Here is a 25862-nt window from a genome sequence, read left to right on the forward strand (position 1 = left end):
TGTGTGTGTGTGTGTCACTGCGTGGCTTTCTGTCGCTGTGAGTGTGTGAGTGTGTGTGCGTGTGTGTGTGTGTGTGTGCGTGCGTGTGTGAGTGTGTGTGCGTGTGTGAGTGTGTGTCCCTGGCGTAACAACACAGCACTTCTATTTTAATCAGCAGCCGTGATCTGGGCGAGCGTGCTTGTCCCTGGGAATCCTTCACCAGGCGGCCAGATGTACACGTACGGCTGACCACTGCGGGCGGTGCGGCAGATTATGGTACTACACACTAACTGATGTTGTTGTTGTTTTTGGGGGGGGGTCTGGATGTAATAAATAAATATAATCAGGTCCACGAATAACCGTTTACATTTTATGTGCAAATACATCTTTCCCTTATTGTTAATTGTCACTATATGTCTTTTCTTTTTTTATCCTACGGCACATTTCAAAAGCTATATTATGTAAGCAAATTTCAAAGACAAAACAATCATTGGATATATTTTACAGTACACATTAATATCTTTTCTAATGCTAAATCAATAAGAGTCAGCACCGGGCCTCCCCTCCTGCCTCGACCTCTTCTCCCACCCTTACTTCTCCCTCATAGCCTTCCTGCTAATTGGCTTTAAATATATCAGGCGGTTCACGTACTGGTCGGTATCGCAACTAAGACTAATGCGTTCGCCCTCCGGTCGGGCCGGAGCATCCCCCAAAGACTTGAGTCATATTCTAAGTGGACGGCGCAGAGGAGGGGAGGGCTTGTTGTGAGGAGGAGGAGGAGGAGGAGGAGGAGGAGGAGAAGGGATTACTTCAGCGGGGCTTCTTGTTCAGGAGGTCAAAATAGCAGGCGCTCGAGCAGGGGGTGGGGGAGGCAGGATGAGGCAGAGGGGTGTGGGTGGAGTTGGTGCAGATGGACTGTTTACAAAGGGCAGCGGTGCCACCGGCGTGCTTTACATCTCCTCTGTCAGCTGCCCTGGTTTCCCCCACTTACAGGAGGGAGCAGAGGGGAGACGGGGAGCGGGGTGGTGGACGCTGGAAAATAAAGAAAACTCCAAACTCCAATACAGCGTTTTACAGAATACGACCAATCTGTGAGGTCGATCATATGGCATGAGTCATTTTAACAAGTTTTGTCTACTTTTACACTTCACTGCTTGTCTTTCTGTCGTTGCCCAGGCAATTTTCATTTTAAAGCCCCCAGAGGGTTCTACTTGTTTCTTTTAGTTGTGCGGTTGTGTGTGGAAAGTTAATATTCTGTCAATATATTCTCCCAAATGGGTGAAACTTATATTCCCATCACTCCTCGTACAGCAGTCACTGACACATTTACTCATTGGCTTTTTGAAACTGAAAGTGGCAGACACAAATATCCACCAAATAACCAATGATCAATAGCAAGCTGCGCTGTGTGCGAGAGAAAAAGCAAGATGAGCTACTAACCCAACATGTCTGCTAGCTTAATAACATCATGAAGTTTTGAGGTTTAAGATGTATTCAGTGGATTCCCTCTTTATACTGGTTGGTCTTAAATGGAGAATGTGAATAAAAAAGCCTCTTTTTTTTGTCTTTTTTAGTCTTTTAAAGGACAAAATGCCCCGCAAAAAAGACATTGGTTTGACAGTTATCACTGTGAGTAGGAAAAATATAACACTGACAATAAAAAATGAAAAGAAATGATAATAAGCAAAATTTTAGTGTTTAGTTGTGTGGGGTACATGATTATATGATAGAAAAAAACACTGTTTTTTTAGTGTGTAATATTTTGTAAAAACTTTAGAAAAAAACAAAAATATTTGCTCTCTAAACTTCTGCTCGATGTGTTAGCCATGGCAACGGGCGCCAAAAAAGCCACAGACATGGCTCAGAGGTGAAGTCAAACTCTCCTGGACGATGCTCGCGCAATCCAGATAGCCCCGAGGCGAGCCCTTCCAACAGGAACTTGGCCAAATCTGCAGAAGTTCCTCACAAAACCGGTTAATGAAGAGAACTGCTCGCAGTAGAACTGACATTAAAAAGCGTCACTATTCATTTTTTTTTAACAGCACACTTCACAGTGCCGTTTTTCCTGCTGAGGCAATGTCTTTTTTTTTCTCCTTAAAAAAAAAATAACAGACAGGTCGTGAGGTTTGGTGGCCGGCGTTCATCAACCAGAGGATTTTCTAATATCCTGCATGGCAGGACCGGAGCGTAATAATGCAATTAAGACGGTGAGGTGTGCTGCAATGAGGATCTTTACTCTGGGACATTTGCTCCATTCAAAATTAATTAAATTAACCTAGCTTTCTGCTAATGTTGCACCGCCAGGCATTTTCATTTGCAAAAGATTCTCTACATCTTTTTCTTTCTTTTTTTTTGGGTCAGTGGTGATCTTTCCAAATTTGAAGACTTCTTTTTTTACTAATAAACAGCTGAGATCAGAATAGTGGACCGCTAACAATGCAGGGACTCTGTTGATAATAAGTCGTTTTAAATACTTTACAGCAAAGTTAGTGCGGATGTTTCTCTTCGATGCGTTTTTAACACTTATCGATCTATCAGCTAAAAGAGACAACTACACTCTGCAACAATTTATAGGGTTTTATTTAAAAGACAAAAGGTCACCTAAGAGTTTGTCCTTTACTAAAAGGACATTAAATAAAACACACCAACTGCACTTCTTCCTAAAGAACTTTAACAGAGATATAAACCGCAACAAATACATCAATGCTGACTATTTTAAGTTTTTCACAGTGTATGCAGTTGAATTCTATTTACACTGCAGAGTTTGATGTCGCCACGTCTTCCCCTATTGTAGCCACGTTTTCCCCTATTGTAGCCACGTTCAACAGCAAATCCAAGTGTGTGTTGTTTAATACTGGACATGAACTCTTGTTTTATTCCAGGTGGCTTGAGTTATTCTCTGTGATGGAGGTTTTAGCAACTGGTAAATGTCGAAATGTTGGCTGGTGAAGAGATGAACACGTAGTTAGGATTGTGTTTGAAGCCCTTTGTGTAACAGTTGTGATGAAGTGCACACCACTCTGTCTAAAGGCCAGAAACAAAAGATGTGCAAATGATGCATCTGTTGAGACAATGGAAATTGTTTTCTGTTTTCGGGAAATTAAATAGTAATATGTCTTATTGCTTAAAGTTTTAATCAACTTTATATATATATATGGAAAACATATATGGATTTTCTTTTTAATAAATAACAAAATCTTTGTTTTTTTGCAAGCTCTTTAATACTCAACTGTTATCGCTGTTGTATATTTGTGCTGTGTCTGAAGACAACCCCTATATCAAACAGTGCAGCCAGCATTATGAGGCTTTTATTGTTGGAATTTTTCCTCATAAGGTTTACACGTACAACGGTTTCTGCTTAGGATCACTAATACAGTTTTTACTCAAAACAAAACGTTACTGCTTTTGGGATAAAAAGCTATATGTTTCCTGGTAAAAAAGGTACTTGACACCAGAAGTTCAGGGCAACACATGTAGTTGTGTATGAACGGGGTTGATGGAAGGAAAAACATGATGGCTCCTATTTTAAACTGATGCTCTGTTTCACCTGAGCTGTCAAGGCTTGTGATAGAGGGGTTGTACATGAGGGTGTGTATGTTTGTGTGTGTGTGTGTGTGTGTGTGTGTGTGTGTGTGTGTGTGTGTGTGTGTGTGTGTGTGTGTGTGTCCGTCCGGGTGTCCGGCGAGGAAGAGCCGGGACAGAGGAGCCCTGGGGCCAGGAGCCTGGGAGGACGCAGGGAGGTCACTTCATCCACTCGTGTCACACTCCAATTCATCTGTCAGAGCTTCATGCACGCACGGACACACACAGCAGTACACAGAAAACACACTGTTGCATGAGGACTCACACACACACACACACACACACACACACACACACACACACACACACACACACACACACACACACACACACACACACACACACACACACACACACACACACACACACACACACACACACACAGACGCAGAAGGATGGGAAGGTGACAACAACTTACTTTGGCGGCTTTCATCAGGATCTCTCTCTCCTGCTCGTCCTTCCTCTGCTTCTCCATTCTCTCCAGCTGCTCGAAGAAGCGCAGCTGAGAGCGAACGTCTGCCGACTGCTCGTAGCACTCTTCGTCCTGACAAGGAGACGGAGGGAAAAATCAGTGGAGAAAGAAAAAAAAAAAAGGTACGAGTCCTTTTCAGGGGCTGCAAAAATGACAAATTATCAATAGTAAAATTGTTGCTGATCAACTTTCTGACAATTCACAGAAAGTTTCAGCCCCATTCCACAGTGACAACAGATACAGGATGCATGAAATACGAGACTGGGAAAAAAAGGCTTACGATGTGTGTGATCACATTAAGCGTACTTCATAATAAACATAGGTCCGTCCTCATTCTTAGTTAAAGGTAAACCGTGCAGGAAATAAATTTTTAAAAAAACAATGTATAGACTCATTAAAAAAATCTTCTTTTCTTATTCATCACTTAAGACCCACTAGAAGTGTCCCTCTGCCTGTGTTTTCTCTTTCTTATTATTTTGCTGTGTAAGGGACGCTCTCCTGGCCGTCTATAAAAAAATTACAGACAAGGTGCCAGATCGTAAACGCGCATCAAAAAGGAAGCTACAAAAAATAGCAGGCACTGCGTTGATATTGCGAGGTGAAACTCCAAGCGGACAAAACTCGTCCCTAACTCACCAAAAAATGTGAGAAGATGTGAGAAGTTGAGAACTACTGTGAGCTTTCTGCTATTTTCATGTTTTACTTGAAGTTTGTAATCAGTTGTTAAATGTATAAATGAAATACATTTTTCTAAAACACTTTATTTTATACAGGGGCTTGTAATTGTGATGGAAGTTCTCTCTCTGCATCCTTGCCAATGCATTAATCGTACAGCTCTCAAAAAAAAAAGCACCACTGACTACCATCGCCGTTAAAATCCATAATTACAATTGTTGATTTTAATAAATAAGCCCGGTATGCCTTGCTGATAAGCATAATAACACCCTCATCGTTAACTGCACAAGACACAGCTCATCTGGGACGTCACGGGTCTGATCGCAGTCGTGAACACACACACGCTAACTTTTGTCTATTTAAAGACGACGAATACTCTTTGCACATTGCGCTTCACTTTCCCACTTGGGAAAAGGGAAAGGCAGGTGCGAAAACAACTTTTGTAGGTCATCAAAAGTTAATAGGATAATTGCTTATTTCACATGTTTGTGTGCGTACGTCTGTGTGTCACCTATGCAGCTTTCTATATCCCTCTCTTCTCCATCTATGTGTGTGTGTGTGTGTGTGTGTGTGTGTGTGTGTGTGTGTGTGTGTGTGTGTGTGTGTGTGTGTGTGTGTGTGTGTGTGTGTGTGTGTGTGTGTGTCAGGTCTGTGTGTGGATGAGAGGAGCTGGGTGGCACAGAGCACAAAGACACATCAGAGGAGGCGCATCGCCGGCACCCCCCCACTCTTTCTCTCTCTCCTCTTTGTTGCAGCGCTGAGCCTGCACTCTTGCCGTAGCTCTTGCTGTCGAAGCCCGGTTGCTCTTTAAGGCCGCTTTCTCTTTTGGTCTTTTCCCTTTTTCTTTTTTTTTTTTTCCGCTGATGTCAACAGAGTGGCTTCACAGAGCTCCGTTCCTCTCTCTCTCTGTCTCTCTCTCTCTCTCTCACACACACACCTCATTTACAAAACCACAAAAAAGGGGAAAAGAACGAACAGAAGAAGAAGAAGAAGAAGCGCCAAACAAGATGGGGACAGCTGTAGCGCTGCTCTTCCTCCCTCCTCCTCTTCCTCCCTTGTCGGTGTCAGGGAAAAAAACACATTTTCAAAGTTTCCCCCCACTGTTCTCCCAACAATGCCGAGATTCAGACTAGCAGTCGAAGATGGGTTTTGCGCTTTAATGTACACCAATTAAATGCGGTTGTATAGTTGCATTCAAGGGCTACGAGAGATAAAGTCACCAATAACGAGAAAAAAAAAAGCAGGACGAGCGCTTGGAAATCCCTTTGTACCTGAAGTTTTGGCTGACTGACTAAGAAGTCTGAGCTCTCTTTTTTATCAACTTAAAAAAAAAGACTTCCCATATTAACTTGTATGTGTTTATGTTAGTGGTTTACTTGCATTTTGAGTTTACGCGTGATACAGATAAAAGTGCGTTTGTGTGCATGGCACAGTGTGTCTTTGTGGGAATGTTGGGAGTACACAAACCCATATTCAAGTTTGTGTGTTTAAGAGTGTTTGTGCACAAATGTCCTGATAAAGTTTCTTTCCCAACTCCAGTAAATATTCAGTATGATGACGTTGCTACAAATATAAATATATTTAAAGCCAAAGTCAGTGTTTTACTTACAGTAGATGGTGGACGGGCCTGTCCCCAGTTTGGACAAATGGACAGGAGAGCCAGCTCGGAAGCTAAACAATGCACTGCTTGGGAAGGCCACGTTTGCATATGACGGTCACGCAATAACACAAGAAAACTAACAGACCTATTGAGCCGTAGACCAGAGATGTTGTGTTCTGCCAGGTAAAATCACAGTTTTGTCAATGGAGTCTAGTGGCTTTGAAGAGAGTGATATAACGGTTTGAGTTAGCCTTCAGAAATGGCTGTCTGATGGCAAGATAAAGTGGTGAAACTTTTCTAAATATAGTGATATCGACTTTTTAAGGGGCCTAACCGTCCCCGTCCACAGTCGCTTTATCTAGCCATCCAACAGCCCTTTCCAAAGGGGAACTGTTTCCGTTATATCGCTCTCTTCAAAGCTACCGGACTCCATTGACGAAAACAGTAATTTTATAGTATTTTTTCCTTGCAGAACACGGAAGTATACATACAACTGTACTTTAGAAAAAGACTGATAGGACCCTTTCAGTTATTTCCAAACTTAGAACAGCTAACGTTGATTCAGCTAGCGCTAGCGTTCCTATTATGCTTAACCTTATTGATTTGCTTACTTAGGAAACCTACGTCGCTGCTTTCTAGCTAACTGCTGCATGGGCATTTGAAAAACCTGGAAAAGAGCGCAGATGGAGTTGACCCTATACGACACTTACACTTCACTTTTATCACTTCGACGTGTGGACAGGAAGAGTCGGAGATCGAACCACCAACCCTGCAATTAATGAGCCAAAGCCGCAAAAGTAGCACACGCAGCAGGGAGGAAGGGGTTACGATTGGCTACACTTAGTGCAAGGCCATTAATTGAGGGAAATGAGATTTCTATAAAACGCTGTAATTTCCACCTCGTCCTGCCCACCTGCCCGCTGCCTTTGAATTTTCACCCAAGATTACAGATTGAATATTGAATTTTCCCAGTGTCAGCTGTACCTTACCTAGTAGGCTAAGCAGATTTAAAACAGCTGGCAGGGAGTGTGAAATTTTACTTCTCTCGAGCGCTGTGAGTCACAAAAAAAACCAGCTTAAAATAAAACAGATGCACCTGATGACATCTCTACTTTGTGGGTGTGTGTGTGTTTGCATTCTTCCCACCTTACAGGAGTCCAGTCGGTGCTGCGCGATGGTAGAGACCTTTTCTACCACTGTTCGAAGTCGTGACTGTGCGGCGTGTGAGATGAACGTCACGGCCTCCATTGGGACCTCTGTTACGCCGAACTTCTTGGCTGTGAAGGACACACACATTGAGGACAAGACGTCATTTTTGCGATCAGTACATCAATATTAATATCACTTCAACACCTCTTTCTCACACAAATGGGTACAGTTAGTACTTTTGCCTCTCATAATTAAAACCTCATTCACCTCGCTGATTCTGTCGCAATTGAAATGTTGATCCTCCACTTTACCATCTGGGAGTTTTATTCATTAAATTTACTAAAGTGATAAACAGGTTTAAAACTGATTGTTTTATCATCACTTCACTTGCTTCCACGATTCGGCATTTCGAAACAACAGCTAAGCAGGTAGAAGGTAATTGTTTCGCTACAAGCACACACACACACGTACAACATCCCATAAAAACACCAACAGAAGATCACAACTTTCATTCTCCACACACATACACATCTACTGTACTCACACACATTCACACAGATAAACTGTCTGGATTAGTACTTGCAATTAACTCCCAGAAATAGGACTCATCGCACAGAAAAGTTAATTTGTTTCACAGTCTTAGTGCAAATTCCATAGTGGCTTTACTAGCTGAGCTCCTCCGAATGTGTAAACGACATTGACCATCTTTTTTTCCACAGGAGAAGGATAATTTAGTTTCCTCGGAGCAAAACTCATCTGAAGTCATAACAAAAGAGAGGAGGACAGACTTTGGTGGGGTTACTATCTGTTTCCAACTTCCTTTTAAATTATTCCATTACCATAATTTTCTCTCTGGCACCCTTTTAAGTAAACCACACCAATTATTTAAATCAGCTGAACAATACATATACTCCTCACCCGCTCAAGCTTTGAAATAGGATGGAAGGAGCCCTGTTAGCCTTATAATTACAGTGGCAATACATGTGGCAATGTCACAAGGTCAACGCAAAACACTAATGGGCTTCCGCTTTCTGAAAAATAAGATCTTTCAGGGACATTAATATTTCAGAGAAAGTTTAAGAGATTTAGCCAGAGAGCCACATTACTGTGAGCAAAAAACACAGTCTTGAACTTGTAATGATACAAATCGCTATTATTCACCTAGAAAAAAGGGACCTAGAAACTGGCTAATGAACTAAAAAGCTTTGATATTTTGCTTAATTTCTACAAAACAGAAGAAGATAACAGGAATAACCTGCAACAAAGATTGTAACATCTCCAGTTGGGTGAAAGAATGCGCAATTTTTATCCATGCAAGTTATACGGCTCTAGGCATGGCAACGTCAGTCGGTGGGTGAGTCTGTCCGCCACTTTGGTTTCAGACTGAACAATCTCAGCAATTATTGGATGGAATGTAATGAGATTTGGTGCAGATGTATACTAAAAGTACCACTGGGCCTGAGTACAGACTCACAGAGCCAATAGTGTGGCTCCTTCTATGTTTGATTCTAGGCTCTAGCGGGCTACAATATCTACAAAGCGTAGATATTGCTAATAGTGTAGCTTACCTTCCGCTAACCCCCTTAGCCGTACCGGTTGCAGCACACAGAAACTACTAAAAATATTTCCTCTAACCATTGTAACGTTAGCATCAAAGCATGGTGGAAAAATAGCAAACTAACTATCGGACAACTGGCTACTCAGTTAGCTTACTAATTCCGCCATGCTTTGAATGCAGCGCAAAAAAAAAGATAGAATTGTCCTTTTCCTACACTGTGACAAGAGTGTGTTGATGAAGCATTAGATTGTTTCATTTTACTCATTCAGGAGCTGGCTAGTTGGCTAGCTACCTTGCTTATTCCACCATGCTTTCATGCCAACATTACACTGGTGAAAGAAAATGAGCCCAACAGCAGGCTGGTTGCCAGCGACAATGATTGCTAGGTCAATGGTCCCTCTGCGTCACTTCTCGCTGCTAGCTGACTTCTTCACCTGGAGCAGGGCAGGAGGGAGCTCTGTAAACTAGCTAGCTAACTAGCCAGCTTTGGAGACGGACAAACTAGCTAGCTGACTAGCCAGCCGTCCTCTCTGGAGCTCCCGTCTGCTCTCCTTTCGGAGAAGTAGTCTGCCAATGGCAGGTAGGGGTCAGCGAATATGATCCCCGGTAACACTGCAGACCATGGACAGTGAGTAACTGTACATATTGACAGAAACTCTCTTTACTTTTCGCCATTATAAAAAACAAGCCAACAAACTTGCCGGCCTACGTTAATTAACTCCCCTGCCTACACTCTAACCTATTGCAGTGCTAATGACATATGGAAAACTACATGCCCATCTGTATATGCATGAATCCACCCCTTTTTACATGTGCAGTTGCAGAGCATTCTAAGGTTAGACTTATTACAGGGTATTGCTACCATATATCAAGTTAGAGCTATGTAAACAATGAATTGTAAGGTCACTCATAGATCTTGTATGTCATTGACTTATTGTGTGTCATGCATCCCCTTCAACACAACAGACAGCATCAAGAAATCCAATGGAGAGACACAATCTGCATGGAGGCCTGGTAACTTGAATATTTATATAGTATAGAACTGAATGGTATCCATAGCAACAAGGGTCCCCCTGAAAAGTAGCTTGCAGTGAACATGGAAAAGGTCCTGAATGACCCAACTACACTAGCTTGTATCTATAATACCTGCAACTATTCTTTCTTTTCTCTGCCCAAAGATATACAATAACCCAAGATACTCCCGAGATACTTGGAAGACCTATTGCGGCAGCTGACTAGCAGACAGACTTGCATGTGCTGATCAGGATAAACTCAGCACACAACAATAATTTCTGCTGCACATCAGGAGTCAAGATTAAGTGCAGCCACAACAGCAGAGATGCCATTGCACCAAGTCATATCACTGTGTTACAGTCCACGCCCATTTTAAACATGATACCAATAATATGAGCCAATTTACTCAGAACATACAGGGAACAAATTACTCCCATAAACATCACTGGAAACCATACTCCCAAAGCCAAGGTGAAGCGAAACTTATTGAAAGTTTACAAAACACACATAGACCTTATTAACAACTCTTATCACCCCTTGATGCTCATTGATAGGGTTAAATGTTAGTGCTGTGTTTTGTGATCTGGAGTGAATTTCGCATGGTGACCACTGAAACGGAGGTTTCATAATCTCTTTTCAAGGAACCTGACATAGAGTTTGATTCGTCCTCCAGTCCCCCTTTTCAAAAAAAGTGAGCAACAACCTTTTGAAAACAACAATCCTGACACCAATTAAGACCTCTCTACCTTGACAGATTAACAACATCCAGATACTTTTGATGCTCTATATTTACTGTATTCAAGATGGATTAAAATAACAGAAACATGAGCCAAAGCAGGAAAGATACAAGTTCAGTCGGGTAAAATAGTTGAGTCCTATTGTGTTTAGTAAGTATCACTTCTTAGTAATACCAATGTAATCCAACAATAGATGTAGCACACAAATGCCACATTATGGTAAACAAAAATACCAATTATATTCAAAGTTCTGGGCTCAACAGTAAGGCTTGTGTACTTGGCTGGGGCAAATAAAATGCCCCGGCAGGCAAGTAAATCCAGCAACGGGCAAATGTCTGTTGAGACTTGGACAGGCACAGTACCTATCAGGTACTCGTGAGAAAATGGAGGCAGAGTTTACGGAGTTTACGGGCTGAAGCACAAGCAAGACTTTCAAATATACTGGAAACAGGAGTTTAGTTATGTGGCGTTAAGAGGATGTTGGCAAAACTCCCATTTATATATAACACATAAACATGACAATTATCTTTGATCGTTGCCGTCATTTGATAATCGCTAATAACTACAACAATTTATAAAGGGGCAAGTAAATATTGACAGGCAGGGCGGTTTTTGACCCATTTGCCCCACGTTGAACCCATAGCAATTTAATTATTTAGCATTAGCGTCTGTTCCAATGATCATTTACTGCAAAGTGAGACTTTAGTGAGTCCATCACACGGTGATGTGCTATGTGGATGATGTAGTTTAATAGCTGTACTGGTAAGCTGATTATGGCATTGTGCACAAATTAGACACTCCAGAGACCAGACACATTGTTTAATGGTTAAAAACCCTGGGAACAGAATAGGAATAGAAGTGACATTTCCATTCAAATCAACGTAGCAGGATTGTCATTGGGGCAGCCATTTTCATGTGTACTGCTGAAGAGGGCTTACTTCTATATAAACTAAACATACCTACGGCAAGTTGCAATCTCACTGAGGTGAGGTTTGGCTGTAACAACTAAAACAAGCAGATAATTTAACAACTTAATGCTTCGGCTAATTGTTTGTAACCAGCGTAGCATTTAAGTATAGTGGAGTTAGCAAGCTAGCGAGCTAACTAGTGGACAGCTGGCTAGTTAGCTAGCTTGCTAATTCCACCATGCTTTAATGCTACACTGCTTACAGACAATGAGCCGAACAGCGGGCTGGTGGCCAGTGGAAGCACCAGGTGTAAGGGGCCCTCCGCCTCAATCCCCCCCTCACTCTGGAGAAGGACAAGCTAGTTACCTAGCTAACTAGCCAGTGTCATGTAAATATTACATTCATATGTATAAATGCACACATACAAATATCGAGCACAGTATATTTTGTTCATGCTCTCACATCACACTATCACTGTGCACATTGCGGTAAATGTTATGAGTTCTCTTTGAAGGTCAAATACTCCGGTCAGGGCGTTCTAGTGCCTGGCCGTACGATGGAAAAGGAACAGAGACACATAAAGAAGGATGAGCTCATGCTACAGAGAAACCAGATCAAAGAAACCCAGTTTCACTAACTGATAAGGCCCTCAGAAAGTCTAAACCAAGAGCCGCCTTCCTTTATTAGGGACCTATCATATTCAACTCATAAAAGTCTATATAACATGATGCGCACTCTGTTTAAGCGCCTTTTAGTTGCTGAACTTCTCAGTACTGCTAGGCCCGTGCACGTATAACTGCTGGGCGATATACCCTGTTATCCTTCAATAAATGTCACATTTGTTTTAAGATGAATCCGGTGTAGAAGTCTCTCTTGTTTTCCACTCAACACCAGCCATCCGACTCCAGAGCTGCGTACCCTCGCTTCGCAGTGAGCTGCGACAACACTTTACGGCCCCACTGACGTGGTTGTCATCATAACAACTAGCAACAATCGCCATTTTTCTTTTGTACCAGTCAAATGACCACAGAAAACATATTTTAATGTTAAACACAGTATTTCTGATGCCAACAGATATTGGAGCTCATGTCTTACAATTAAAGGGCTAACATGTTTATGTTGACCAATGTGTTTTTGCCCCCGCAGCATGTTATGCTAGCTCCATGGTAAAACTGACATGATGTGAGCTCGGCATGAGGCACTTCCTATGTTTTGAATGCGAATCATTTTCAAGTTGCATAAATAAAGCTTGAGAACACATAGCATCAGATTAGAATCAACCAGTTCTTGTGTCAATGCCATCCTCTCTCTACAAAATTTAGATTGTAATATTAAGATATATTTGAGAACTATACTATATTAATAATCCACATAAAAATTATTTTCAGGTCTCTGTTTTCCGAGAACTTATGTGTGTGTTTGGCATATCTGCTCTGTGTTTTAATGTCACATTTGTCTTTTGTGTCTGTCCTCATGTGTAAGTTGATGCAATAAGCCCACATGCATGTATGTGCACGAGTGTGTGTGTGTGTGTGTGTGTGTGTGTGTGTGTGTGTGTGTGTGTGTGTGTGTGTGTGTGTGTGTGTGTGTGTGTGTGTGGGCCTCAAAAGTATCAGTGGACTATCATTACTTTGAGGAGCTTTTCTAGAGAGCTCCAGCTGTGCTTGTGTTCTGGTTCCTGAGGTGGGGAGGGGCAGAGTGCTATTTCGCAGCTTCAGAAACGCTACAGCCTTTCCCCCATGCCCGGCTCAAGGACCAGCCTGAAGAGATATGAGGAGGAGAGGGGGGGGCGGCACGAGTGTCTGTTTGGGGTGGGGGTGACGAAAAATAAAAGGAGAGGCCACAAGACACGGAGAGACATGAGTTGAAAAATATAGAAGGTGAAGAAACTAACATCCTCGCCTGGAATCTATAAATAAAATTAAGAAATGAAATAAAGCGGTAGAAAAAATAGGTAATCAGGCCCCCCCTGCTTTTTATGGGGCCGACCAGAGATAAAGTGTAAATGCAGTAGTAAATGAGAAAGCAGAGCAGAGTGGAAGTTGGTGCTCGTATACAGGAAGGAGGTGCAGCCGAGGCTTCTCTGATTGAGCGGAGCTGGCAGGCCCGGGGAGCCTCCCTCGGACTGCTGTCAGCTGCGAGCGCAGAGGGGCCAATCACTGACACAACAAAGCTGCACAAGTGCCACTTCCCCAGCAGGGAGCGCCCTAGCCTCCTGCCCCTGTATCATGCTGTGTGCCCCCCCAAGGAAAGATTTATATTTTTAAACAACCCCTCAGCCCTGAAGGTGACGGGATAACAACCGAGCCAAGAGTACACGTAAGGAAACATGACCTGCGGGGTTTCGTTGCTACACTACAGATACTTAATTGAGATAAAAGAAGATGAGGGCGCCAGACTGCCCGTCACGTGGAATTATGTTGTGTGTTTTTTGATCCGATGCACAGGAGCGAGACGCTAGGCTCCGTTTTTTATTTTGAGTACTAACGCTCATTATACGTTTTCACAGGTTTCACCGTGCGGCGGGAGCCTAAATTGTAATCCGAGCAATGAGATTGACTGCCTGTAGCAAAACAAAGAGGTAATGAAGACACCATCACTGTGGTGTGATGCTATAAACCAACCAAGACCCCTCCGCCTGTATCGATTAGAACGCACAACGCCGTGTGCCTTCGGAGTGTCAAGATCCACTAAAAGAATAGAGAAAGAATCAAAATCCCACTGCCAAGTCTTATTCCTCCAAACTCTGTTCCTTTAGTCCAGAGGACAATCTGACAGCCAGCCTTCAAAAGACAAACCCATAAAGTATTTATGTGTGTGCCTGGGGTCCAGTGAGTTCAGACAGCCACTGAAGAATTCATTAAAGGAGGTGAAAGAATTGTTAAGTGTATCAAATTTAAGCCGAGGCCAAACAAGAAAAGGCTCAGACTGAAGCGCTGAAGGAGAGAAAATCAAAAAACTGTCTTTAGTGATGACACTATAAATACAGAAACAACATGTTCCTCACGAAAAAGACAACAGTTGGTGATTTCATCACTACTATCGCCTTGATTTTCAGCTTTGGATTGTTGCTCAGAGTGGAGGCGTAGGGGTCCATGTTCTTTTGCTGCTATAACAACCACTTTATATCCAAGCGGCTAGCATTCTTTTACTGCAGCTAACAGGTTTATGAGTCTCTACCTCGACAGGGCGCACTCGTCTTACCCGTTTCCAGAATCCGTCGATGGAGCAGGCCCGGATGGAGAAAGGCCTCATCTTTGCACGAGCGGATGTGCGTTCCCACTAGCTCAGAGTTGGTGGCGAGTATTCTGGCGCTCTCCTCGTTCAGGTTCACCCCGGCCATGGAGGCCACGTCGTTGATGTCGTCATCGTCCCTGCAGCATGAGAGACGGTAGATGAGCAAAATACATACAATGGAACTAAATCATCTCTTCTGCAAAGGTATTAAGTGCTGCATTGGTTGTGAGGACTCAATGATATTCGCACTAAAATGACCATTTCGCAGTTGAATGCTTTCACCAAGCATCTGTCCAAAATGTCATTGACTCATCATTTTATCCTAGCGGACATTTGTGTGAAATTGTCACAATGGCATTGAAATTAATGAGTGGTGGAGTCACAGTGACCTGATTTTGTATGAGCAATTATTGCATTAGAAAAGCTGTATGGAAACGACACAGTTCGATAAAACCTCCTTAATTTGCGAAATAAAGTTTTTACACTCCCTTGAGGCGGTTTTTGCTTTTGTCAAAAAAGAGTTGATGCCTTAACTGAAGAATAAATTCTGACATAACATTTGACTCACGTGACTGATTCTACTGTTGCCTGTCTTCTCGAATATTCCAAAATAATACAAATGCTTGTATTCTAAATCTGAAACATGGCCAATACTAGCTGACATGAGAGTACAATTAACACTTGTTCAATTGAAAGTAATCCCTGCAGACCTCTTTAATTTTTTCTCTCGTAGACGGTTAGCTTGTTTTGCTTCCGGTTCGTAACCTGTGCTTCTTCTACTCTGTTTACCGGCGGATTACTGCCACGCGTAGCCTACAGCTCAAACTTCTGACCAAACTACTTGCAGACGAGTTTATTCTCTCCAAACCATTTAATGGAAACGCACCTAATTCTCATTTCTTTTTTTGCAACATTTCAAAAGCTGGCTTAAAGTTAGCCTGACAATTGAATGGAAACACGGCAAGTGACGTTGACCTTTGACCAAAATCAAACCAGTTGATCCTTGGGTCAAAGTGGAAGTTTGTGCCTGATTGTAAGAAAATTCTGTCCAGGCGTTCCTGAGATTGGGACGGACCTACGTACTGATGGACAGTCTGAGAACATAATGCCTGTATTGAATTCTGGCAATTAGATGCCCTCTATCTGGTTCTGATTACAGATTTTAAGGTTTAAACGCATCCTTGTGCAGAAGACACACTAAAGTAGATGTGCAGCAGAGGTACAAGGTAGTATAGGGTGACATAAAGTCAGTGAAGGTCGCACACTGATTTTGGGCGCCCCAGCTATGCGCTTGGGAAAGGCCCCTTTGGGAAGCTGTCTTTAGGGATCTTGTCCCTGTCGCAGCATTAGTGACCCCTACTGGTTGGTCCGTCTACGCTGTCTCCTTCTGTCAACAGCCTTCACAGCTGGGCAAGAACGACTTTGGGCTGGAGTGCAGGGGGAAATGGTCATGACCAAATGTAAGAGAAAAAGCAAAAAGAACAAACCCCTCAACCTTAACTAATATCAGTATTCATGTCTCAATATTATCAGCATACATTCCTGCTCTTATTCATGAATATTTATTTTGCTGACAACACCCATTCATTTTGTTACAGAAGGCTATGTGTTGGTCATAATGGCACAGAATTCCCATTGCGGGGTCTATTTGTGTCGGCGCTCTGTGAAGGCGGGGAGATGAAGAGCGTTTGGACGGAGCTAAGGGTGCTCCGGAGGATTGGCACGGAGCCGTGATGAATCTGGCCATGCGCTTATGTCAACAAAGTCTATTTGCACACCGCTTTGCTTACCATTTACTTTGATACACTGGTCATTTCGCACAGGCGTGAAGCCGATTTCACAGTGTTTACATGTCATTTTACATTAGCAGAGACGCGGAAGAAGCAGAAAACGAGGCTCTCACATCCTTCAAAAGGTTGTTACTCTCTTTGCAAGTTGTCATGGAGACGAATTCCCTTAAAATTACAGCACTTGGCAGGTAATGATTGTGATTCCTGAATTAAGCCGAGCGGGTGACGTGTTGTGCTTACAGGACTGGCCCAAAGCGAGCAGCGGGTTCTCTGAGTGGCTCTGACGGAAGGGAACAAAGAACCACAGAACACACACAGAGTGGACCCTCTCGACCCCCTCCACAGTCATTTACGTCCGATAGCACCGATGTTGGTTGTGACAGAGCTATTTGCGTGCGTTGCTGTGCTTTTTGTGTATGTGCAGCGCGGGGGGGCACCGAGTTCTTTCGGGCGCCCGAGCATGGGCACACGCCGTCGGCCAAACTCCACCCCGCGATGCCCTGCCGTTCCCTGGGTGCCGGCCGCAGAGAGCAGATATGAAACTTGACACCACGGCAGGAGGTTGACAAAGACGATTAGAGCATCTCCCTGAACCCCGCACACCTCTACCTTCTCCCCTCTCTCTTCCTCCTGTGCTCCGGTCTAATTACGCCCTCACAGAGAGGATCTACATAACGACACAGGCAGGGATACGCAGGATTATACCCTGTGTGTGCGCCTCAGTCCGTGCACCTTTCTTCATCACGTCCTCGTGGATAACTTGGCCTGTCCTGAAAAGAAACACGCCCGAGGCTATGCTCAGTCTGATGAAGAAGAAGAAGAAACGCTGCTCCTATACATGCAGTCAGGCTAAATGTGGCAGTCAGGTGGATGACCTTATCAGTTATGTTTCACATGTTAACAAATGGTGACAACAAAAAAAAAAAAGTCTGGACAAATGTGCAATTATAGCAGATTAAAATGCTTTGAAAGATATATCTGTTGAACAAATTGACTCTCAAAGCAAGGCTGAGCATTGCAGCTAGAATTCGGAGGAGGACAGTGGATTAGATATGATATTTTCGTAAAATAGGTTGTGTGCCTTGTGTATAAATTGAATGTTTATTTTTATGGGTAGATCACCTGGTTGGACAGATTATTAACCCGTGGGGTTGTAAATTGAAATCTGAAGCATAGCTAGTTATCTAACTAACTAACTAACTATACAAAGATCATAAAAAAACTAAAGAAAAAAAACAGAAAAAAATAAAATAAAATCTAAATGTATATATTTATTTATTTTTGTTTGTTTTTTCGTTGTAAAAAAAAAAAAAAAAAAAAAAAACTATTAAGTTTATTTCCTGCAAACTGGCTTAGGTAATACTGTACAAGTGACGATGCATGGCATTTGTCTATTTAGCGAATATGTTTATGTATCCATAAACATAAAGTGAATTTATAATTTTGTAACCTCTAATGAGTTGTTCATACACAAATAGCCCTGATGAAATATGGAATATTAAGCAATAGAAGTAGTTTTCTTTTTCAATTGTGCTCCAATTTCACTAAGTGGGGTTTTTAATTTTCAGAATTTATTTGATGCACAAAAAATCAACTACTGGGTAACATACAAAAAAATGTTAGCAGTAACACTAGACAGCGTAGTTACTACACTGGCTACTACTGCTTAGGAACATAAAGCATCGCCAAGTGTCCAAATGCACCGGTGATACTCGCTGCATGGTCTGATGGCTGTTTGGGCTCGCCGGTGTTATAATCAAACGGGAATGCCAGAGAACAGGTCTGACATTAAAAAGAGGGGACGAGATATGAATTGCTAAATATTCCCCGCTACGTCTCTGCGCTAATAAAGCAGAGATGTAATTAGCTTTCCACCGCTGAAGCTAAAGAGCAGCCTCTCAGTTATTGGTTCGGCTGGGCTCGGGGACATAGAGCCGCCAGGCCGCATGAATACATATGCATGTCGTTTCCATATCAAGCTGGTGTTTTATGTGAGGGGGCACGCCATAGGTGGCTGAGAGGGTTGCCATTTAGAGGTTGTGTGCGTGTTTGAGAGTGTGGATGGAGGGGTGCATTCACGATCACCAGCATCAATACCAAGCGCAGCAAACCCCCTACCCCTGTGGATAAAGGTCCCAGGGCCCAAGCGGGGTGGGGGGGGTGCCCCCCCGATTGATCCCTGTGACTAACACCCAGACCGGGCAGGCTTGCTGCGCCCTGCACCGAGAGACACGGACCACTGGGGAAGAACTGCCCACAAAAAGCAGCTGATGGTTGTGTTTTATGACCCCGATGGGTGAAGGCACCGGTGGCACAAGAGGGGCCAATAAACCCAGCAACAAAAGCGGCTCCATTTTTACTAAGTGACTATTAATTCACCGGACCACCCACACTGGAGCTACGCAGCGTCCTCCTGGCTGGGTGTAATATACATGTTTTGATGAAGACGCATGCCAAAATCTGTTAGTTTTTGTGGCCGTCAATAAAAATATATTCCAGACTTTCCTATTGTTGAGCTGCCACCATGTTCGCTCTTTATAGTGGCAACTCCAAACATAGGCCAATCTTGTGGCTGATGTGCTTCCCAGTTTTTCTGGAGGTCACTTTAGAGGTCTAATTGGGTCCAATTTTTTTTGTAAAGCCTTTTTTTTGTCATCACAGCAATTATGAGAGCAACAAAGGATGTAACCACAAAGGAAGAACGGCGAACAAAAAACGTTTCTGCTATTTGAGCGTCTTTTCTCGTGGAGCTACGCAAGTGTTTTTGGGTGCGCGCTGATGTGTGTGTGTGTGTGTCCACCGCGTAGGGAACAGGGTCGAAATTGTAAGGGGGGGGGTCTGAGCTCGGAGGGTTGGCACAGAGGGCTGAGGGCCTCGGCTGGCTCGCCTGTGATTACAGCGGATGTTGAGTGTTTACAGAGAGATGAGGAGGGGGTGGGGGGGGCACAGAGACAGCTGCTTTCACTCTGTACTGTAAACTACTACTACACACACACAAACACACACACACACACACGCACACACACACGCACACACACACACACACACACACACACACAAGCACTTACACAGAAGGCTGGAGCTGCACTGGAAAACCCCACAAGCCCTGCAGTGTGTATATACGTGTGTGTGTTTGTGCTGCAGCTGGCCCTCTGGGACTGGGCTCGGAGTGACAGCCGTACACACATGGACGTGGTGCAGGCCGGGTGGGACGGGAGGCTGTTTTTTTTTTCATCAGTTTCACACTTTTTTATGATGTTTTGCTCCTCTCTTATGTTAAGCTTTTGCTGTTTTGTAAGTTGCAAAATCATGTCAAGACACGTTTTTTATGAATAAATTGCAACCTGAGCAGCTGCAGATTAAACTCATAGATAACTCATATATAACTTATTATTTATTTATTTTTCATAATGATGTACAAAAAACTGTAAGCAGCCACCTCTGCTCACTGGTCCAAGTCCTATACGCTCAAGTAGGAGGTTTCCAGTGTGAGGACACTGGGCTCTGTTCTGACATGTTTGTGTCCTCAGGTGACAAAAAAATCTGACAACAGTAATCAGACGAGGTCTGGCTGAAAGCTCTACATGTTTGCAGTGCGAACTGAGTATAAAGAGGATAATAAAAATCAATTTGTGTAGCAGTTTCAGAAAGGCTGACTGAGAAAGAGAGAAACAACAAGGAACTAACGAGAGATGAAGATAAAGTCAACATTCAAATGAAAGGCAACTAAGCAACCTCATTTTTGACTTAAATTAAAAATGGGAGTGGAGGAAGTTCAGGGGGAGTGTGTTGTCGGGACAAAACAAGCCACCTGCACGTGGAGACAAACAAATGGATTCAGGGACTTGGTTTGTCCAACACATAAGTGCAGACCAGGCGCATCATCACGTGACCCGGATAAAAGGGAATATGCGCTGTGAAATGTCAGTGGCATGCCTCTTCTGTGACAGTGGTGCCGTGCGTTATCGGGCTTATGTCGAAACCGGCGCGCGTGTGTGTGTGTGTGTGTGTGTGTGTGTGTGTGTGTGTGTGTGTGTGTGGGTGGGGGGGGGGGGGGGCTGTGATCACCGCAGGGGGAGAGAGAGACAGACAGAGAGAGAGAGAGGTCGACAGTAACAAGCGAGCCTGACAGCTTAATTACCAACGCAGCTAAAGATTTATTGGTTTATCAATTGGGGCCTCGGGGGGCGGCTGCCTTTCCCCCTTCGGGAGACGGCGGCCATTACCGCGAACCCGTTGTCCCGCGTGACCCAGACTCCTCTGCCCCCCTCCACCCCTTCGGTCACACCAGGCCAACCCTGAAACCCCTGCTCCTGTCAGCACACGCACCACACACATTTGACGTGTAAACAATACCCTCAGATCTTTAAGGATATACACATATGTTCATGTGCATCCAAGCAGGGACACAAACACGAACAAACAACAGAGGCGTATATGCAAACACACACCAGCACGCAGATGCTACACACACACACACACACACAACACACAATACGTAAAGACCTCGCGCAGAACATGAACCACAGAGGCCAGCATGTGGGCGATGAACCTTTTATGTTTTTGAGACAAAAGCCCAGCTGAAGCGGTGGAGACGGGGGAGAGCGGAGCTGCAGGCTAAAATGCCGTATGTTTGACTTAACCGAGAGGTATTTTTTCAGAACCGCATCCAAAAAAAAAAAAAAAAAAAAAACTCCCGGGCCATCTGGACGCAATTACCTTGTTTCTAAAAAAATTAAGCCACAGCTCGTTTCTGTGATTCAGTCGAGGACGGGTTGTGTGACACTGACACAAGAGGAGAGAGGGCGATCCGGGAGGGGTCGATCTATTGGGTGGCTGGTGTGTTGCTATGTGGTGGGCACACACACAGAGAGAGAGAGAGAGAGAGAGAGAGAGAGAGAGAGAGAGAGAGAGAGAGAGCAGCCAGGTGACCAGTGCAGGCAACTGGGGTGTGCTGGGAGTCCTTAGCTGAGAGTGTAGCCTGTAGTCACACAGGGATGGGGGGGGGTGGGGGGGGGGCATATCTTAGTGAAATGCTGCCCCCGTGTGACGGCTGCAGGGAACAGCAGCCGGAGAGCTGTACCTGAAAGAACCTCCTCCGGGGTCGTTGAGCTTGTTTTTCTGATTCCCGGAGATCTGAACGGCAGCCGGGCCCAGGGGACATTTGCCCGCTTGGATGAAGCCTCCCTTCCCCATTGTGCCTGTTAAGAAAAAGAGAGAAGTGGTGAGTGGTGGTGGTGGTGGACAGAGAAAAGAAAAACACTAAACAAAACCCGGGAAGGAGTAATGTTATCATTGAAATGTCCCCTTCTATCTGCGTCAAACATCCTCACGTCCAACGACTACCTTCAAGTGTGTCTCTGTCATCCTCGCAGGGGTAGATTGAGGGGTAAGAGGGGGGGATGGGGGTGGGAGGTGTTGGGTGGGTGGGGGGTTGCGGCCTCCCCAGGTTCGCCGCGGAGGAGCGTCGCTCTGTCAATACCACTGCGCTTCACCGGCTCTCCTTACACTCCTCAGCCGCATTCCCGCTCCAAGACACACAGTTTTTTTTTTTTTCTCTCTCTTTTCCGGAGAGGCACAAGGACTGCCAGAGTGAATTTAAACTTGATTTTTAACAGGCATGTTCCTCGCCGAGAGGCACGGCCAAAAGTATTTTTAGAAACTATCCCCGCATTCCAATTTATGGGCATAAAACAACCTACAGATCTTTCACTGCAGGCGATCCCGGGGAAGGGGGCAGATCAAATTTGTATGCACCTCCGAACGCACGCACGCACACACACACACACACACACACACACAAAATAGGTACAAACACACGTTACACACACACACACACACACACACCTGAGAGCACACAGCTCCTCTTAGGGGAGCGTTACGCCCGGCTGGTGCTGGGGCGATATTTGCGGGGCTTCTGTTGGGAAGAGTGTTTGTGAATCAGTGTGAGTAAGCAGCAGCAGCGCAAATGTTTGAGAAGGATTCATAACCAGACAGGAGGAGGAGGAGGAGGAGAAAAAAGAAAAAAAAGAAAGCACCTGTTCTCTCTGTGGCTCCTGCCTGTTTACACATCTTACAGCCTACTGAGAGAAGGTTTCACTAATGGCTACCTTTGTTTAACCCATTTCGCTGGCTCTTTGTTCCACCAGAAGGTCGGGATGAGTTTGGAAATATCTAGCCAGGCGCGCAAGCCTTGCTGGGCGAAGTAAAAAAAAAGTAAAAGTTGGAGGCGAGAAGCGTGGTGTGTGTGTGGGAGGACTTCTTCAAAGACGGAAGACTCAAAGCTACCGGAGATGTACAGCTGTCTTTAGTTCTTAAGTGCACTTAAAATAGTGTTGTTTTCTCTGAAAGAGACATGAACAAAAGAAGGGCCCTGAAATAAAAATGGCCGATAACTATACATGAGCTTGTATAGGAGGTGGCTGGAGAAGGCCCCTGCAGAAGTCCTACCTTGCGTTCTGATGGACTGCGTGATCACCACGGGCATCCGGACGTGGCCCCCGACGGTACCTGCTGTCTTAATACCCTGCGGAAGCAAAAAAAAAGAAAAGAACTGTAGCATTTCAAAGAATAAGAACAAATTAGTGAATTAGAGGGGAGATTATAAATGTCAACCCGCACGCCTGTTGAACCACTTCTGCAATTTAATGCCTTTCAGGGATGAAATCCACTTTTGCTCCCCTTGCAGACTTAGTTAGTTGTAAGAAAAGGGCCCCAGAGCCACTCCAGTTTTGTGTACTGATCTCCGGTGTAAGTGTAACATATAAAAAAAATATCAGCAGCGTTGGAGCGGGAGAGGTGTAGAGAACATACGAGGACTTTGCATTTTTACAAATGGCTATCCCCAACACACTGATGCTCCAGACGGATTTCTGTCACTGTACATGACCTACATTCTTCCTCTCATTCCCACATGAGACAATAAGAAGTCAAGACTGCGGTGAAAAAGTAGTTTAGAAGAAGAAGAAGAAGTGGTGGAGGAGGAAGAAGGAGGAGGAGGAGGAGGAGGAGGGGGTGGGGTTGGGGGGTGGGTTGCTGTGCTGGGCTATTAGAGTCACTTCCTTCCTTGCTAGCAGCCACAGGCCCGGCCTGAGGCTCAGCCATCCATTCCTACCAGTTTGCTTCTTGCTGCATATTTTTTAGCCTTGTTTTCCATTCCCTGACACATGCTATATTACTGTTCAAGCTGCTTGAAAAAAAAAAAAAAAAAAAGAAAAGAAAGGACAGAGGCCATTTTTTCACAGAGATTCACTGCAGGGGCTTGAGAGAGCGGGAGAGAAACAGGGGGTGCATGGGCTGGGGGGGGGGGGAGAATAAAATACATTCAGTGCAGGCAGAGATAGCGAGCACCTCTGGCCAACCGGTGACACAGTTAACAGGGGAAGACGGGGTCAGGGGGAAAGTTTGGCAATCAGAGGTTAAACGACTGAAGTCAGTGCTCGTCTTTCATTTCAAAATATATATATTTTTTCCCACTGTTAAACAAAGTGAATATTAAATGATAGACGTTATCATGAATACTGTCAACAAACGACATGATGACGACGTTTTTTGAAAGATGGCTAACGTTTTTTCAACCACCAGTGGTTTCAGCGGTACTAGTATTCCTCAAAAAGGCCGCTGCTGATTTCTTAATAAAAACTTTATTAGCGTTAGCTGTGAGAGACAGCATGCTCCTTCTGTGTAAAGCAAGCGTTTGACAGTTGTCTCTGCAGTGACCTCGTTCGTTTAATTGCACTAAAAGATTTCAGAATGGAATGCGCGTCAAGACCACACACATTTGACTCCCGCAATTGGTAGCACTACAAGACAATGCAGTTAATCTATGGCTAACGATCAATGGCTGCACTCATGTATGGTAGCCTATGAGGTTGCAGTTATTCATATTTAGTTATGTTGGCCTCCCCTGATTTCTGATATTGTTATATATTATTTAAAGGACAGGGTTGTTACCAATAATATACTGTTAACTTAACTCCACATGTAATAAGGCCATAGTTTTTTTTATTTTTTTTTACATCAGCACCCATTGTTGCAGTGCAGAATAACCCGCTGTGTAGGGATGTGGCCTAGTTACTAGTCTCCATTCATTCCCCACCAAATACATCATTTGCCCTGAGGAAGGTTGAGGTCCAGCGGTTTTCATTACAACTAGCGGTGTAATTCTTTTCAAAAATCTGGATACAAAATCATCTTAAAATATCAATAGCATTAGACACTAAACTTGTGGTTTCTTGCAATTAAAAAGAAAAAAGCAGCAATCATATTAAATCCAAACCATTTTGGTCTATCTCCAGTTACACAATTTATATCTTTGAAAAACATTATTGTTGTTAAGTTACAATTACACTTAAGATGTTTCCAAACTAGCGCTACTGTAAAGTAGTTACCAGTGTTTCTGTGGTACCAGAGCCTAATTTCAACTAGCCGTCTGGTTTCAGACTGTTGATGTGCCAGGGGCGATCATTTACTAATGTTTTGTGTGATAACTTATGCTGGTGTTTTATGCATGTGTGTGCATGCGAGAGAGACAGAGACAGAGACAGAGACAGAGAGAGAGAGAGACAGAGACAGAGAGAGACAGAGAGAGAGAGAGAGAGAGAGAGAGAGACAGAGAGAGACAGAGAGAGAGAGAGAGAGAGACAGAGACAGAGAGAGAGAGAGAGAGAGAGAGAGAGAGACAGAGAGAGATAGAGAGAGAGAGAGAGAGAGAGACAGAGACAGAGAGAGAGAGAGATAGAGAGAAATAGAGAGAGAGAGAGACCAGAGGCCTGTTCTGGACATGGACTGCGGCCGCCGCGTTGCTTTAAAAATTGACCCGGGGCTGACCTAGTTACCTCGCTTCACCCTTCAACGGCTAACGGGTGGAGGGAGGGAGAGGAGAGAGCCATGCGGGGGTAGATACAGTGAGAGAAACTGTTGGGAAGAGATGGAGAGAGAGAGAGACAGAGAGAGAAAGCAGAGGATGGAAAAAAAAGAGGGAAAGAGAGAAAGCAAGGGAGAGAAAGAAACATTTAACTAGTGATGAATATAGTGAGAGAAAAAAATGTAAAAAGTAAAAGATAGAGTGCTCCCAACCTTGGGTACTACTAGTCCGGTTACCAGGGGCAACGGCTGACCAATAGGGGTCTTTCACTGGGATAGAGCAAACACTCACCCTT

At 44.0% G+C, this 25862-nt stretch overlaps 1 pseudogene; it reads right to left on the reverse strand.

Moving 5' to 3' along the window:
* LOC129100202 (transcription initiation factor TFIID subunit 4-like) overlaps positions 1-25862 on the reverse strand; it is an 84447-nt pseudogene that overhangs the window by 41798 nt on the left and 16787 nt on the right.

The sequence above is a fragment of the Anoplopoma fimbria genome, chromosome 2 (genome assembly GCF_027596085.1).
Source record: "Anoplopoma fimbria isolate UVic2021 breed Golden Eagle Sablefish chromosome 2, Afim_UVic_2022, whole genome shotgun sequence".
Taxonomy (NCBI): domain Eukaryota; kingdom Metazoa; phylum Chordata; class Actinopteri; order Perciformes; family Anoplopomatidae; genus Anoplopoma; species Anoplopoma fimbria.